Source organism: Poecilia formosa, unplaced genomic scaffold, assembly GCF_000485575.1.
Source record: "Poecilia formosa unplaced genomic scaffold, Poecilia_formosa-5.1.2 Scaffold17, whole genome shotgun sequence".
Lineage (NCBI taxonomy): Eukaryota > Metazoa > Chordata > Actinopteri > Cyprinodontiformes > Poeciliidae > Poecilia > Poecilia formosa.
The window spans coordinates 1569170-1587676 of NW_006799956.1; the positions used below are offsets into that span (position 1 = coordinate 1569170).

General features: G+C 38.8%; 1 long non-coding RNA gene across 2 annotated transcripts; it reads left to right on the forward strand.

Moving 5' to 3' along the window:
* The first annotated feature begins 6 nt into the window (after window positions 1–6).
* LOC103134458 (uncharacterized) lies at window positions 7–1841 on the forward strand. Of its 2 annotated transcripts, none has more exons than XR_001661474.1 (3): window positions 7–641; window positions 761–946; window positions 1074–1841. It is a non-coding gene; the product is annotated as an uncharacterized LOC103134458 (long non-coding RNA). The 2 variants fall into 2 exon arrangements; XR_475837.2 differs by having other exon boundaries at window positions 1077–1841.
* The last annotated feature ends 16666 nt before the right edge of the window (window positions 1842–18507 follow it).

Here is an 18507-nt window from a genome sequence, read left to right on the forward strand (position 1 = left end):
CATCAAAGTCTTAGTGAAAGATGAAGCAATGTTTACAACCATGAGTTAAAATGATAGGGAGTGAATAGAGTTCCCATCCGCTGAGGTCAGGCTGCCATCCATGCGCAGTGGCAGTATCGTAGCCCATGAGGTTTAACCGAGGCACGATTATTGCTAATTGAAAACTTTACCCAATACCCCGCCTTGATGACTTGAGATATAGTCGGCAAAGGCAATTTTTGACGGTCTCTATGGGGACTGATTTCTCTGTAAATGGAATTAGTATTGAACTGATAAGTATATAGAAAGTAATGTCTTCACTGATATGTATTTCCGAATAGTGATGGGCCAGCCAGATGACACAGAAACCTCGGCGAGCAATCAAGACGAAACGAAACCCCGTGTCTGTGTGCGTATCACTTTAAGGAAAACCACGTGACCACTACAGTTCCTGTATCGTTTGGTTGTGAACGCGCCAAATTGCGTTTGTGAAGGAGAAACAGCGTTGACACGTTTGTGGGTTTTTGTTGAATGGAGATACTTCGTGTCCTTTGCTTTGCGTTGGTTTTTGGCTCGTATTTGAATACCGGGATGAATCAACCGAGGAAGAGGAAGTTTTTTCCCCGTGTGGGATCATTTTTGATCTGGTCACGGAGAATAAGGTAAATGATTCCGTTCTCATTTTCGCTTTGTATAATTTTTTTCTTTAGGCTTATTCCAATTTCTTTTTATGGGATATTTGAATTAGTTGACAGGAGATTAACTTTTATTTATATTGTAGGTGAAACGTAAGATTTACTCCCAGGTGCTGCCTTACTGTAAGCGGAGCTCTTCCACAATCCTGAGGCACCGTCGTGCCCGGCATGATGGGGGATGATCCGGTTAACACTCCGTGATAAACCCCGGTGCTTCCAGAAAGCAGGCGATTGAACTGGACCTTCAGCTCAACCATCTGCTCCCAGTTCAGGTTCGTCATGGTTGCTAACTGTGTTTATTTGTATTTTAATGTTCTTGCAAATCACTCCACGTAATTACAATAAATGAGTAACACAGATGCATTTTATTTATTTTTTTCCTATGACAACCTGTGGCAGCAGCTGAACATGGAAATCGAAGAGAGCAATTCAAACTTCTCCACCGACGCCGTTATCGAGGTACAAAGATGCATCTCAGAGGCGAACACGCCAAGATCACAGGATCCACTACAATGCTGGGAAATGCACAGACTACAATTACCCTACATTATACAAACACTGATTAAATTTCTATGTATGCCGTCGTCATCGGTGCCTTGTGAAATGGTTTGTAAACGGCGCAATCGCCCAAAGCTGTTACAGCAGCTGATGAAGTCTTGTAGTTTATTTTACATCTGTATAATGCAATTCATAAATGATTTTTCTCTTCAGTTCCACATTTGATGTCCAGCAAACTGTTTTAAGCCAGTTCGCGTTGTCTTGTGAAAGCAAAGAAGACAGAATGTAATTTCATCAACATATAAATTATTTGGATGACCTATAAGTACCGAAATATTTCTGTCTAAAGTCTTCCAGAAGAAATAGGCTCTCATTTTTTCAGTGTCTGAGGTTAGGACCTTGCATATCAATTTGCAGCAGTGGGCTATGCAAACCTACCCGCACAACATTTTGAGTGATATAATGCCATTTTGGATGCCATTTAAGATTTTCATCAACTGAAGATGAAGTGTGTGGTCATATTAGCATTTTTTAGCAATTGTGAATAAAATCGACGGAATGCAAATTGTTGAATTCTTTGGGCTTCGTGCGTCTTCATGTAAGTTATCTTAAAAAAAAAAAACAACAACTTTGAGTTATTGTATTTAATAAAGTGAATGTGGAATTGGATTAGTTTGGCGGTTGTCCGTTTAATTATTTTTAAGGTCTAAATTGCATTTCTCGAATTGCAGCAAACATTGGTTTTTAACCAGTTGATGCTTAATATTGTCAAGTTATTTTAAATGTGATTATAATGTTATTGCTGTTTACTCTTCAGAGCTGCTGAATGAAGATGAAGCAATGTTTACAACCATGAGTTAAGATGATAGGGAGAGAATAGAGTTCCCATCCGCTGAGGTCAGGCTGCCATCCATGCGCAGTGGCAGTATCGTAGCCTATGAGGTTTAACCGAGGCACGATTATTGCTAATTGAAAACTTTACCCAATACCCTGCCTTGACGACTTGAAATATAGTCAGCAATGGCAATTTTTGACAGTCTCTTAGGAGACTGACTTACTTGTAAAAGTTGTTACATATGGCACTCATACAGGGTCAGATAGAGATCTTACAAACTTAAAAAGTAGACTAATGTTAGCTATGTGTGTTTATAAAAACAGGCAGAATGTGTATAAAGAAGTTTAGTAATTATTGTATTTTACTGTGGAAATGTTTGAATCACATTTGAAATGTTCTGTTTTACTTTTAGTAATTTCCCACTGCAACATGAAGAATGAGTAATATTACAGCATTGGTGTAACTTCTATAATACTGTGAGTTTGGTCACATAAAACTTTCTTATTTTTCTTATTAATGCTTTCATCAGCGTCTCCGTGTTGATTCTCATATCTGTTCTCTGTGGGTTCAAATGGCCTTAGAAAATAAATGTTCAAATGTTTCCAAACTACTTCCACATTTAAATACATGACATTTATAAAATTTGGGAAAATCGTCATCACAGCAGCAGAGCTAAGATTTTAGCATTTGCAGACCATTTCAGTAACTTACTCTGAAAAGCTAGATGTATATTTGTAGTTCAATGTGCTTTACATCATAAAAACACAAAAATCAACTATTGAAACATTACCTTTTTGATCAAAGTGTTGGATAGTGTTTCATTAATTATGGTACAAAATCAACTCTAATAAGGTTTAGTCTACATTTAAAGGAACTCAGCATTTCAGCTGTTTAACAATTTTCCAGAAGTTTGTTCAAGATGTGTGGCGCATAGAAGCTGAATGCTGCTTCTCCATGTTTGGTTCTGGGGATACCGAATGTTAATTAGTAAATAGATTGTTTTTTTTCCCCACTTGCTACAGTTAAAAATAAATATACATTTTGGCAAGATTTAAAGCCTGAAACCGGAATAAACACATATTGTGATACATTGTGCTTCCTAGAACACATGGGGGCGCTCTAGATCCACAATATAGGAGAAGAGACACGCAGAGGAACATCGAGTTGGTTATGCAGAAGGTTAATCATCATTTGAAACTCAGTTTCTTTGTAAATGTTCTAAAACCGAAAATAATATTAGCGCTGCCATGTTTTAGCATCTTACAGAGACATAATTGCTTTGCTATTTAATTAGAAAGAGATTTGCTGTAGTCAATCACCATAGCGGCGGACTTAATCAAGGCTTACCAGCTGAACTCAAAAGACTCTTGTCTCACCCCGATAAGGCTCTCATAACTTTGATGTTTTTGTAAACAGTCTTAATTTTCCTCTTTATTTTCACTCTCACTGTTTATGAAAGTGAAAATGAAGGATTTAATGTCATGGTATGAAATCAGTTTGCCTTGCTAAACACAAATATATATATATATATAACACACACACACACACACACACACACACACACATATATATATATATATATATATATATATATATATATTTTATTCTATTTTTTTTACACCGGCCTGCAATTTCTCAGTTTCCAAGTAGTGGTCTTTTGATGTGCTACTTTGCTAAATGTGTTTAGCGTGCTGTCGTTCATAATGAGTCATTGTTTCAGATGTTGGAGTGCGGTTATAGAAGCCATCTGTTGGTTGTTTCTCCCCAACTTCAGCACCATGTCTGTGAAAAAGAAACTGGAGCAACTGGTCATCTTCATCCAAAGTGAAATAAGAGAGAAGAAGAAGAGAGATTTATATTTCCCTAAATTACTCAGAAAGACTTTTGCATTGAATTTTATGGCAATCTGGGAAGCATTTCCCTTGGCTTGCCCTCTGTCATGTAGACCCATAGAGCAACGATCAGTGAATCTTTTAAGTGTTATATATTTTCTGTGTGTGGTCCTCTTGACCCGATTATGACCCGGCGGTCGCTCCACGTTCGGGATGTAATTAGGGTTTCAGTAACATGAGATGAAAATAGACGGCTCTTTTATTGGGTCAGTGTCTGATCTTTTTGAATTCCTCGGCTGTCCAGAGCGATATGAAAGATACGGCTCTCCTCTGCGTAAACAGGAGCCTAATAAATGCCAAAACATAAACAAATACACAGCACAACACGACAGGACTTGTTCCTAAGTAACCATGTGACAGTGCTCAGGATTGCTATGGAAACCAGAGTATCCTCCCCCCCCTAACACCCCGTAACTCTCTTTCTAAATCTCTGTGTCGCTCTCTTCCTCTCTAATGTCTGTTTGAAGATATGTGATAAGCTAATGTGTCTTAACTTCAGCATTTCACTTTTGATTACTCTTAAAGTTTATTTTTCTGGAGGCAGCAGTACTCACTGAGGAATTCACAAATGAAAACCTGCTTTTCATTACAAAGAATAATAACTTATCATAATGTTGAACTCTGTGACAAAACCGAAGCTATTTAATTACAGTTTGTATATATATATATGTTTTCTTCAGATGTCTGTTCAGTAAGCTAATGTACAGTCCGCTTTTAAAGCTGGTGTCGTATTATCTCATTGTTTGTTTTTCGTCACAGTGGGTGTTGCATTTCCATTTTCTAAATATAAAACCACACTTGTCTTCAAAGACTAAAAAGATCACAGCCGACTCTATTTAAAACGCAGGTGCAAATTCTAAAAGGGATGCTTTGATTAGTGGCCAATTATGAACTCCCTTGTTGCTTCACCTTTTGTAGCAGGTCCTCTCATTTTTGTTCCCTCTGCCGATTCTTTTGTGGGGGCGGAAGGTATTTTAGGGAGACGGCTAATACATTTAGAGATCACATGAGTGAACAGGAAACTCCAAAGTTATTTAACAAACCCAATTAAAGTTGTTGCAGTCCTCCGAAGCTATCTGCCTTTTTAATCTCTGTATGGTGTACAAGGGATTGCCCCCAATTAGTTGCCATCTGTGACACCATGACATGGAAAGCAGCTACCCTGATTGTATTTCAGCCTCAATTACTCTGTAAAGCTTACAGGCAAACCAAGGAAAACTGGTCTCTTCCACTCTTTATCACTTTTTTGGAATGATTTCTTTTCCCTTTTAAGTTGTCTATGAAGTGTGGTGTTTGGTTTTGGGTACAAGTGCTCCATTTCTCTTACATTTGGCACAAAAAGGCCTGGCTGCCTTATTAATGAAAGCAGTTTCTGCCTTTCAAGAATCTAGTGTAACCTTCCAGGTCCCTATAAAGCCATTTGTTTTAAACATCAACAGAATTTGTTTGCATTAGGAAGGAAAAAAAAAACAAAGCATACTCCAGACTAGTAAGAAAAGAAGCTAACTGGGCTTAGCATAAATGCTAAACAAATGGCTAAATATAAAACTATAACTTGCAAGCATTCTGGACTGAACTTCAATTACTTTTGGTTTATTTTTATAAAATGGATGTATCTTAATTGTTATTTTGCTGAGTGGTGACAGATGAGGTGTGAGGACAGATGTAGCTAGCCTACAGAGTTAGCTACATATAGGCTAGCTAACTCCGCTGTTTGACATGAACACTTCCTTTCTTTTATTGGATTAAGTCCCCCAAAAAATTTAAGTTGCCTATAGGCAAGAGTTTACTTTTCCATTGATCCACTGTCTGCGCAGCAGACAATGGTTTACGATTAATAACTAAACTGTTATTTTTATTTCCTTTCAGGTACATTTGTTCCTATGGTCTACAGCAACAGTGCTCGGTGTGAAGCGTTTTCCACGACTAGATACCTTTTTTGTTGAAATTATTTCCTTTGCAACACATTGGTTTCAGAAAATAAAAGGAATAAAATTAATTTGGAGAAAAACAAAAACAGATTTTATTACAGAACAGTCTTTTAGCATGTATGGCCAAGTTTTTAATGGACGCTAACATGCATTCTGAACGACATCAACCTGTGACTTTCGTAAACCATTAGAAGGTGTTGTGTTTGTTTGAATGGTTGATCTTAAGTGTAAAGTAGCTGAAATGTACAAAGTTTGCAAACTGCATCATGATTCAAGACATTGGTTTAGCTTGTTGGTTTCGTACAGATTGATCGTGTCTGTGGGAAATGCTTTTTCAATTAGAGATGCATTGATCTACTCCTTGTGTTGTGTTCATACAGTTGGGTAATGTGGCTTAGCAGTAAAGTATACTGACCTGTCTTTAACATCATCCCTAATGATTGACACCATTCTCAGATTCTTAATATTTTGTCTCTCTCCAGGCCACAGACCTGCATGTAGTCCAATGGATTATACAAAGCATTCAAAATAAACATTTTTGTAACTTAATGAGTAAATATCTCATCAGTGTCACGCAGAAGACGCGTGCCGTCTCAAAAAGACAATACATGTGAGTCATTGCATATTTTTGTTAAGAAATATCAAAACCCATCATCATGATGACACACTCTGTTGATAAGAGTCATTGTTTATGCGAACAAACTAAAATCGGTGAGAGAAACAACTCGCATGCAGAGCCATCCTCTAGACTCCAATAAAATCTTGTGGCTGATCAAAGCAAAAGCAACACTGTGAACCAACAGCCCATTATTAGCATTAGACAAAAAAAAATGTCTGGCAGCTTTTCCTGATGCTGTTACTGATTATGCTGCTGCAAATTGTTACAAATGAGTTGAAGGTTCCTAGAAGAAACCTATAACATAAGCAGCATCGAGTCGTCTCCTTCAGTTAAGCATAAATGTTAAGGAAAATAAAGCATCAGTAGATCTATAGTTGGCTGTAGTTCTTTGATCAAGAAGACTGTGAAGTGAAGATTACTGACTGCGTATTTGTGCTGACTCTTGAGGAAAATAAAGTTGGCCATACTGGGCAATAAAGGTCAGTCAGTCTAATCTAGTTGAATCATTCAGACCCTTTAGGAATAAAAGTCCTTTGAAATAATCCTTGCCATTCTTTCCTCTAAGTGAAACTATCTTGTGAACTTGCTTTGCTTTAATGAACATTATGTTTTTCTAACGTAAGCTAAACCCAGAGGGACAATTACTGCCTATATTTAAAGACAGAAGACGTATGTTGTGAGTCTGATTGAAGGAGCAGTCTTTAATCGTGTTACTGAACCAAGCACGAATCCAGACAGTTCTTTAATCTTATTTATTCTACAAGAGCAGAAGGTCAAGAGATCTCTAATAGAAAGAAGATATTGACCTTCATTTTGCAACGTCAAATCAAATGCGTTGTCTGACTCTTTCCCTGAGCGTATGTGGCGTATTGTAGAATGAACAAATGTTTGATGTCGTTTTATACAATCTGAGGCTGCAGCATATTTTTTAAGGATCTTACATCGGTGCTTAAAAATACACTTGCACAACAAACTCTAAGCTAAGCTAAGCTCTGTTGTACTCTCGGTGCACTCTCAGATGTGCCAACATGTTTTTCTGCCAAACATCTTTTGTCAGCAAGAAATCACTAATTGGCTTTTCAGTGCAACAAATTAGTTAATGAAGCGGTGGCAGTGATGACAGAAAGGAAACCAAAATTTGGTCTACCAGTCTGTTCTCATTTTTTTCTTATCTTCATTTCTCCGAAAGAATAAATACCGGGAACCAACCGAAAACAAAGACCGCCTACTGGCTGCAATCAAAGACAAGCTAAGTGTGATCCTTTTGAAAAACAAACACTGCAGACTTATTTTGTTTTTTATTTTTGCAGCCTTTTTGTTCCATGTGCTCTGAAAAATGTGCTATCCTCTTTTTGAGGAGCAAATCATGTCTGCTTGTGTGGATGTTAAACAATGCGTTGAAGCTACAATACACGGGGTCTCGTATCAGAGCGAGCGTTTCTTTTGTTTTTTTTTAATCGCTGGGCTTAGTGTGTTGGAACCGCACAGATCTGCGGTCCGTGAATTTAGTGAATGGAAACGATGCACCTTGAGGTTCTGCGAGTTTACTTTAAGAACGCTCACAAATCCTCTGCAAAATTTTACAGAGGTTTTACCAAACCGATCCCGCTGACGTTTGTAAGCTCCTGAATAAGTGGACATTCCCCACATTGGCAACTTTTAACATGCTAAATGTTAATATATGTAGAGAACAGACCCCGAGGTCTGAATAACTTTTAATTAACCATATAGCTGTGTTTTGACTCTACTGCTCATAAACCTAGTAATTACTGCAGATAGACTTTTCTTGCATTTTTTCCTGTTGTTATCCCAGACTGTGCTAAGATTAATTATACAAAGAAAGATTCGTCATAAAATGAAAAACATTACAGACCACCCTGAGCATCCTCATCATGAAACTGTAATGCAACAGAGTGTCTTCAGTCAGAAGCTTCTTCAGATGTACTGTAATACTGACTGCTATAGGAAGTTATTTCTGCCCCATGCCTCCAGCATTCAACTTTACAGAAGATTGCATATTCTGGTTTACAGCAAACATTTAATTTCCCTTTAGGATTAATTAAGCATTTTTGAATTGAATAATTTCATAAATTATTGTCAAAGTCGTTTGTCTAACCAACGTTTCGGCAGAAATCACACAATGTGTATGTACTTTAGTTTTTTTAACCTCCAGTTTTGCTGCTTTTCAATGAAAATAAGTTGTCATAACAGGAAGAAGTGTTGAGTCATTAAGTCTGTATGTGTATCAGCACAGTAAATCTGTTAAAAACCATGAAAACATTAAAGCATAAAAACAGTTGGAAAAACTCCGAATTTAATTTTTAACGAGAGTCAGAGTGCGTCTTTAAGGGTTTCTTTTAATGTTTAAAATTCCCTTAACAGATCAAATGAGAAAATGCAGATTGTTCCAGATACACAGTCACCTCGGCTTAAACATGCTTCAATATCTACCGAAAAGGTCCGAGCCTTTCCCGTTCCCTCTGCTTTTAATTGGATTTCGGTGACAGGAGTTTTTGCCTGTAACAAGCGCAGCTAGACTTTAATCATAAGTAAAGTACACAGAAGTTTTATTTAATGGGGAATTACAGTGTGACCAAACGATGACCCTCCACCCTCACTTTTTACTAATAGTGCAACTCCATGTAATCCTCTGAAAAAAAAAAAACACGTAGTGCGAATTTTGCACTACATTGTATTAAGTTCAGTTTGGATAAGTGTTATACAGAGAGAGAGAAAAAAAGACTCAGCCTGTCTTCTGAACTTTTCCAAAATCATTTCATACAAACTTCTTCTTCCAGGAGACTAAAATTCTCTGGAAGTATTTCTTCCACAGATTTAGACCTTCCGAGGTATTCTGACCCTCTGAAATGAGACTGAAATTTAGGAAGAGCATTTACTGAAAGCAGTGAGCTATGTCCCGTAATCCCTTAGAAAATGGTTGATTTAAAATCCTTTATCCTTTTTCTTTTTTTCCCCAGAAGAACAGCTCGACTCCGGTCACAGCAGTCAGTCTGTGGAAGTGGGCACGCTCTCAGCTCACACACAAATAAGTGAAATACAGAGAATCATTTCTTACAAATATTAATATGTTATTAACTATCAGTCTAGGTTATTGTGCTACTTAATATGAGCTAAAATGAAAGAGGGGAAATAAAACAAACTATCACCTAGAGAGAGGTTATCCCAACCCACGTTGAATTGTCCTTACTGGAAGTTACTGCATCCTGCTGCTGCTTTAAAAATGGGAATATATGTGAATGTTATGTAATATATAAGTCCTTAGAGTGGCTGCTAATACTAGAAAAGCACTATACATGCTTCTAAATATGCATTACAGATCAGAGTCTGCTGGTTTTCTTCATAAACCGCTCAACTCTGTCGGGAGTTTATTACTTTGTTAAAGAGCGTAACTTGAACCCTGTTTTAAATCAGAAAGACCTCAAATTAAACAAGAGTTCAGGCCCGGTTGACGAACACCATGGTTGTTGTTTTCATTTCTTTTGGCTGTTCCCTGCGCGTCTCGACCGGTGGCTCTGCTCCTCGACACGACGGTTATCGGTGTTATCAGTCGTTTGCTCTCAGCTGCACGCTTTCCTGGCCGCAAAACACATCGGGCGCTTCCCGAAGACGCAGGCGTGTGAAACAGAAGAAGACGGTGGAGGTAAGAGAGTTGAGACTGTTAAAACTGAGCTAATCAAAGGAAGAATTCACTCCATATTTAAGACAGTTTTAGTCAGAACTGTTGCCTAATTATGCCTAATTTGATATTGTTCTGTAAAGTTTGTGCTGAAATCAGCAGCATGTCGGTGGCTGAAAACGTTGCGGCATGTTCAGGTTTGATTTGTCGTTCTGTTTTCATCATTGCTTTTTATGGTTGATTCACATTTGAGTTTATTTCTTTGTACTTGTTTCTTATCATTCATCTGGATTATGTTCTCACGTTTTAGTTGGTTCCTCTGTGTTCCTTCTCTGTTTATGTGTCTCAGCGCAGCTGTTATCCATCACCTCGTTGTCCTCTGCCTGCGCTCTCCCTCATCTGCTGCCCCCTCGTCATTCTCCTCGTCTTCCTCAGTACATACTGAGGATGTAACATTTCGGTTTTGGCTCCTTCCATGATTACCAGTGATATTTCCGTTACTTGCCCGTTCCCCGCTCCTCTCTGATTTGTTGCCATTTCATGTAAGTTCTGAGTTTTTCTCGTTTACGAACACCGTGTTCTTTAAATGCCCCCTCCAGTTTTGCCTGCACTCTTGTCGTACGATTTACTCCACCGTTATGGCGGAAGGTGTTTCAACTTTTACGTCACACTGACTTTTGAATATGAAGGGGAACTTGAACTTTAAAAATACACTTGTCTTTTTTATTATGGCGGAGAGTTGCCAAACTGAAAGTGTATGAAACAAGATCACAGGATTGGTTGCTGCTGTGCAAAAATTAAAAAATTTGTACGGCAGATTTTTTTTTTTATGTTACAAAGCTGTTGTGCTCTTCCTTTGTTAATCTAATAAAATGTAGTTTTCCGTCAAAATCGAAATGTTTTCACACTTTGCAATGAAGTTAACAGTGAACAGCAAAATTTTTATGTGTCACTGCTCCACCTTTATGCTCTGAAACTGTGTTCTGACGGTGAGTTTGGGTTTTAGATGCAGTTAGAATATCTATTGAGTCACTTATTTTATGTTGCATATTTTCAGTTCAGTCATAATTATTTTGTGGAAGCAGTTTTTACTTTGACATTAAAGGATTTTCTGTCAAAGAAGCCAAACAACTGTGTTGATCATGCAGACAAAAAGGAAAATCATCCAAGTGTGTGAGTACGTTTTATAGACACTTTATCTAATCTAAAGACAATAGAACAGAAACAATTTTATGACAAAAAAAAAAAAGTCAAATTTTGAACAAAATATAAACCCCTTTGAGTAAAAGTGACCATCTCTTGCCCTCATAAAATTATTTCAAAACAGCCATCCTTTTAAATCGTCTGATAGGTCTGCCAGTGAAGCCCTGCTGACTGACTCAGCATCCCACCATCTTTTGTTAAAGAAAGAGTCACTCTTATTGATGTCAACTTCATCTGAGGGGGGTGGCGGAGCGGTCAATGAAACTACTTGGCTGTGACATTTGTTTTCCAAAAGCTCCACTGTGTCGACGTCGGCCAGTCAGCTCTATCAAAAGGTGGATCTATCGAGTGTGGGGGAATGTCGATGAAGGAACCAGCATGCAGGAACAGGGTCTTAGCCGGCCCTGGTATTGGTTTCTACTGCAAACCTTTTTTCCCTCACTCTTGTGCATGTGTCAATTATTTCCCAGAGAGCGGGCTGATCTGTGTCTGGCTCCAGGTCTGGCTGGTTAGGTCACGTTCACCCATGCAGAAAACCCGGGAGGTATAAAAGCATTAGTTCAAGATTGGCATCCGTAGCAAATCTCCTGCCAGACTCGGTCTTATTCCACCGACCAAATGCACGAATGATATTATTTTGAGTGCAGAAGCCCTGCATTGCAAAAAAAAATTCAGACCGCATAGGAGGGGATGTTTTTTTTTCTTAAAATGTTGCTGTTTTGATTAAGCCAGTTGTCTCATCTGCTGGTTGTTATAAATATCAAATTGCTTTTAAATTCACGTGTTGTGAAAATGACCAAAACAAGGTGGTTTAAACCAGTTCAGACAGTTTAGGAAGGGAAAGTTGGTAGCAATCAGACGACGCTGCAGAAGAGTTAGGAAAGATATCGAGTGGCCAAAAGTCCTTTAGTTTCTTTTAAGAATGAAACAGACATTTGTAGGTATGAGTCCTCTCTCCTCCATGATTCCAGCTCCTTTCATTACCCATAGTGCTGTGCTTTTAGTAACAGTATTTATTTAAAAAAAACAACTTCTGTACAAATGAAACCATAAAAAAGAATAAGTTACATTTATTGCTCATCAAAGGAAGATTTTACCATGCTGTATCAGTTTCTTTTTGCAGAATAAAAGTAATTTAATAATACTTTTAACCTTAGGAGTAATTTTTAAAAGTGCTTGGGTGGCGGTAAAAAGTGAAAAAAAAAAAATTATCTTGAGAAACTTTTTGAGAAATAACTTCTTTTCTCTCTTCCTCTCTCTCAGACTCACATGCAGAAAAGTATTTTGACTTGGAGCAGTTTGAGATTTCTTGAGGAGGCCTGAAGAAATCTCAAACTGGAAGCACCAGAGTATCAAAGAACAGAGCAGCTCGGGAGAGCTGCCATTTCCAGAGGTCATTATTTCCACAGAGGTTACCTGGAAAGCACACAGGACATGAGCGTTAAGAATCTCAAAGGTTAATAAGAGGTTCGTTAAAAGGAAACATAACTCTACTGCTCTTTACGTTCCCAGCAGCCCCACCAGGAGACTGCAGTCGGTGTGTGAACGCTGCGTCTTGATGGAAACCTGCAGTAAGAAACGATCTCACACACAAACACACACACACCCTTTTACTTGTATCAGTCTGAGGACTTTGTATTGACTTTCATTCTGTTTGGTCCCAAAAAAGGCCTGTTGGTCCTCAGAAGGTCAGTGGATGTTGCACACGAGGTCCTAAATAGATAAGGAAAGGCAGTTGTATTTATATAGCACATTTCAGCAACAGGGTGATTCAATTTAATTGATTAAAAGGAAGATAAGGCAACAAACATAAACATTAATCTCACTGGTGAGTTTTTATGTTTGCACCATTTTTAATCAGATCTTCTGCATTTATTTGAATACTTATTTCTTTGAAACAGCAAAAAGAGCTAGCATTTACCTTCAGTTTATTCTTGCAGCTCAAACGCTGGCACTAATTAAGAAAGTGGACTTGTGTGTTTAATCCCCTCTAAACCAAAATGAAATCCATTAAATCAGTCTGTGTGAAAGAAGACAAGGTGTGAAGAAATGTCTCTTTGGGGGGAGGGAGTTAATGTGAATTTACTAAAAAGGTGTCAGTCAGATCTTGATGTTACTGGGTATGTTTTGACGACTAAAAAATATTTTACCAGCAGTATTATATTAGGGTATTTATATATATATATATAGACTTTTCCTTATAGCCACAGAGAAAGTGTTTGTGACTAAAACAGCGTTAAAACTGTGTCATAAAGTACAACACATCAGTAAGAGCTGTCTAAATGCTGCTGAGTTTTACCTCTAAAGTGTTTTTTGGTGGCGACAGGCTTACAGTATTTCTTTCTCATCGGTTTAGCATAATGTCGCACAAAAGCAACTGAATGAAGATAAACGCTTCATAATCACTCTAGCGTTCAGAGATCACCACGAGGGTCAAAGACGCCGTTTTAAGAGCCCAGAGCGTCAGCGTTACTGCCTGAGGTGAAAAGGAGACAAAGAGCAGGAGCAGCAGATTGGCTGATGTTTCAGCCGAGTTGTCAGCTCTGGTTTGACTGGTGTCTCCAAATAGCTGCCGGTTTCCTGATTATAGAAAGAGACCGAGGGAGTTTTGCCCACTGCTTTTTTTCCCCCTCACAATCTGTACTTCGGTCTAACACGGGTCCAGGCTTCGACAACCGCGCTGAAGTCACTGGGTGAGATAAATGGGCTCCTCCAGGGACAGATTGCTGTTAATTTTAGAACACATTGCTGCCCAATCACTGTCTCCCTGTTGGGCAGCCAGAAGCTATGTTGAAATGTGTGTGATTACTTTGACCCTACAGGAGGCGCATGGGGGGCGGGGGGGGAAGTGAAAGTAGACAGGGTTTGGCTTAGCGAGTACATAAAGGCAGGCTTGTTAAGATATGACTGAAAATCGCGACGCCGTAGACTCCGAGGCAAACGGCGACAAATCGGCGCAGCAATGAAATCAGTGAGGAGCCAGATGGGGAGCAGGGAGCAAATCAAAACGCTGGTTATCCAGCTCAAATATCCAGAGACCCATTTCACGTTCAACATCTCGGCAGTTTTAATTAGGAAATGCAGCTGGGTAATAATTTTGGAATTTCAAGTGGAAGATTGTATAAAATAAAACAACGACAAAAAAAACCATAAATATGTTTTTTTTTTGTTTTTTGTTTTTTTTTAAAAGCCAGGTATAATTGCTGCATAGCGAGGACCGGGCTGTCACAGGTGGTAGTACGGGTTGACAGGGTACATTGAGAATGATAGTAAGCAGAAGTTTTAGGTTCTGTGTTCGAAATGCATGTTCTTTCACTCACTATGAGGCACCTCAGTGTCCAGTCGTGCATCTTGGGGATCTTGCTGTATTTAACCTGAATGTATTTAACCCTTTCATGTTTTATGATCCTTTGTGTCAGAATTTTTTTTCCAATTTTTAAAAAATTTTCTTAAAGCATAAAAAAAGGTAGAAAAATTTGCTGTAAAAAATAATTTCTTGCATTTGCAGCTGATGGCCAGTAGTTGATAGTGTATTTTATGATGCATTAGTGTCCACTGCAGGGGTCTATGTGCATTTATAACATAAAAATCCACAAGAAGCACAAGAAAATGGCTTTCAGATAGCTGTCCGCTGTAGTCACCACTATGCGTGAAAGGGTTAATTTCTGACATGCAGATAATGGTGTTAGATTTTTGCCTTTTTCTTTGTGTGTCCTTAGGAGTCTTTCCAGAATTGGAGCTTGACTTGGTAAAGTCGGCAAGAAGACTCTTGAAATAGCTCTCTGTTGNTAACATAAAAATCCACAAGAAGCACAAGAAAATGGCTTTCAGATAGCTGTCCGCTGTAGTCACCACTATGCGTGAAAGGGTTAATTTCTGACATGCGGATAATGGTGTTAGATTTTTGCCTTTTTCTTTGTGTGTCCTTAGGAGTCTTTCCAGAATTGGAGCTTGACTTGGTAAAGTCGGCAAGAAGACTCTTGAAATAACTCTCTGTTGTTTTTCCAGGAAGTTATTTGCTTTTATCTTGTAAGTGCTTCGTAGGTCCTGCTGCAGAGCTTCCTGTTGTTTCTGAGAAGTAATTATTTTGCTGTGGTTACCGGCTGTGTGGAGTTTCACTGTGTATCTTGTCTGCTCTCTTTTTCGTTTTGTTTTATTACTGAGAGATATCACTGTCTTTCTTTTATAATTTTGAATTAACGAGTCATCTTTATTGTAACGGTTCTCGTAAATGGGTAGGCAGTTGTTTGTTTTGGATGATTTACTTTATATGTTTTTATTATCATTTTTAAAAAAATCAACCAAATAAAAGGAAATTTTTAGCCAATTTTCCCCGATCACATCACATTCTCATATATCTATATCAGCTTTACAATTCTCTGCCAAACACATATTTCAACTTTTGCATTGTGACGAGAAAAACAACTTGTGTACCAAATTTCAATTTCCTCAGCAGTCTTCCTAAGACGACAACCCGATTTCACAAAACAGGAAACTTCTGGCTCACGCTTGAGCTCCGATGAGTTTAATTTAAGCAAATGAAAAGAATGAAGATTAGTTTTTTTTGTGTGTTTTTTCAAATACCAGCTCATTGATTTGAAACGTCCCCAAACAAGGCCACAGCTATATCTGCGCTCCAGTCCCTTCTGTTTGCTTGGCTGCCACTCACGCAGCCATCTGAGCCACTGGCTCAGTGATGAAGACCGAGGCTGACTCCCTCAGCTCGCTGCCTGGGGTTATCGTCTGCCATCCATGCTGACACGCGGAGCTCAGGCCAGCTCCGAAAGGGTGGATGAATAATGACCAAAGGCAAGCCAGAAGTTTCCATTTGTGCACAGAGCCCGTCTTTCTAGGACTCCAGACGGAAGCGGATTATCTCAAAGACGCTTCTACTTCACCTCAACGTAGGAGAAATCAATATCGCTTGTTGGAACAGAAGCAAAGCAAAGTCAGATGCATGAACTATGTTCACTTTTTAAAAATGTGTTTAATCGTTATTTAGCCGGGATTATTCCCACTGAGATTTAAAATGTATATATCAAGGGGATTCTGGTTCTTAGAGCAGCCTGGTGGTTACTCAAATAAAAACATAAGCTGAAAACAGGAGACCATGAAACAGCTTAATCAGCATATGAACATTCAGCTCTCAAGTGGTTGAAATATACTTGGTGGGCAATCCAAGGTGTCTGCAACCCTGACAAAGATGAAGGTGCAAATATTTTAAAGCCACCAGCACCCTCACACAGGCTACAAGCAAAAATAGGAATTACATAACAATCTTAATCCTACAAGGTACAGCAAGTTTTAATTTTGTCAAAAAAGATTCATTTTCATGCACAACAGAGTCAAGCAATAGTAAAAATTGTGAGTGGTGTAAGTTTTTTTTTCTTGCGCTAAAAGATAAGCAAAAATTATTATTATTATTATTATTTTTGAAAGGTGCGTCATTTCAGAAAGGCATCTCAAAATGTAACGGACAAGAATGTAATTTTGTGCTGACCAAACTTCTCGTCTTTATCGTTCATAATACGATAAAGAAAGGGACCGAGCGTCGACACCTGGGGGACGCCTTTGTCCATGCGTGACAACAGTTTGAATAAAGATGTACATATGAAGACCTACATCTTCATAGAATTGGCTGCATTCTTTGTAACATTTTTACCCACATCATTAAAGAACTCAGGTTGAACGTAAAGAAAAAGAAACACTCATCTGTTGTTTATAGCTGGTTTTCCTCGCAGGCCACCGGAGTGGAAACGGGAGTGGCTGAATTCACATCACATAATTTATACCACTATGACATGAAGCGCTTTCCACTTTTACACTAGAGCAGACTTAGAAGCTTACAAAAGTCTAGGCGCTTACCAATTTCTTTTTGTTAGACTACATGTACTGTGTGTTTAAGGTCTGACCTTTTGACGTCACGTTGCAAAGGGTCAGTAGTTGGTAGGATAACCTTACAGACACAACTGATGAGGCCACAGGTAAGCATTACATGAACAGAAAAAGGAAAAGACAAACATGTTTGAGCAATAAGAGTTTGGTGATCGTTCGTCAGTATTTACTCGTAAAGAAGTTCAGAGAGCGAAAGAGAGGACATGCAGTGGTCCGGTACTGGGAATTGAACCCTGACGACTGAAGCCTCCGTATCTACCGACGAGCCTCTTTGGCATCTGGCGTTGGATTAAGTATTTCAGAATCGTGTTAGGTGAGAAGATAAAATGTATTTGAAGGTTTATATTTTGACAACAGATGCTATTTGCTCATGTGATGCTATTTGCTTCCAGTTGTTCCTTTCAGGCTTAAGGAAACCCAATCCAATGCTGACTAATGCGATCCTCGTTTGAACTTTAAAAATGAATGCAGCTTTTTTAGAACCTGGAGTTTTATTTATTTATTTATTTATTCTTTTTTTTGCCAGAAGTATGGCTGCATCTATTCCATTCTTTTTTTTCCTGTTTAGTATTTTTACGGTTTGCTTTCGACTCCAGATTCTCTACCAACAAAACATAAAATTTAATAACTGACTGCTCACCTCCACCGTTGTGTTACATAGGTGACATCATTTTAATTCAGAGGGTTTACGACAGGGGTCCCCAAACTTTTTCCTGCGAGGGCCACATAGCTGTTCCTTTCTCTGGTCGGGGGCCGGTCTTAGTTTTTGGAGAAAGAAACCTTAGAAAATTCTTGTCGAGGGGGGGGGGGGGGCGACGACACATTCGCGCTTTTAGATAGATTTTTACCCAGAATGCAAATGGAAAAACCGTGAGTGAAACGGTGACTGGGACTGACTAGTATATCTTTCATTGAGGGAAAATTAGTTTCACATCTGCTCAAGAGCCCCCCTGGTGGTTGAAGAAAAATTCAAATATAAACCGGAAAATACAATATATGAAAAAAAAAAACACTGAATGCTGTCTGGCATGAGGAGGCGGGCCGGATCCGGCATTGTTCAGGGGGCCGGACCAAATGACGTGGCGGGCCGCATCCGGCCCGCGGGCCGTAGTTTGGGGACCCCTGGTTTACGACGTGCATTTATTTATAGAAGAATCTTTTCAGCGCCGAGTTACGCCCTGTAAGCAGTGAGTCCGGTTTCAGTCGGATCAGAAATAACGTCCGGTGGGGAAGCTGGAAATGAGCTTAAAGCTGTTGCTAAGAAACTGCCACGCTTACCGGTGTTTGACAGAAGTAATTATACTACTGGAATGTGATCAATGG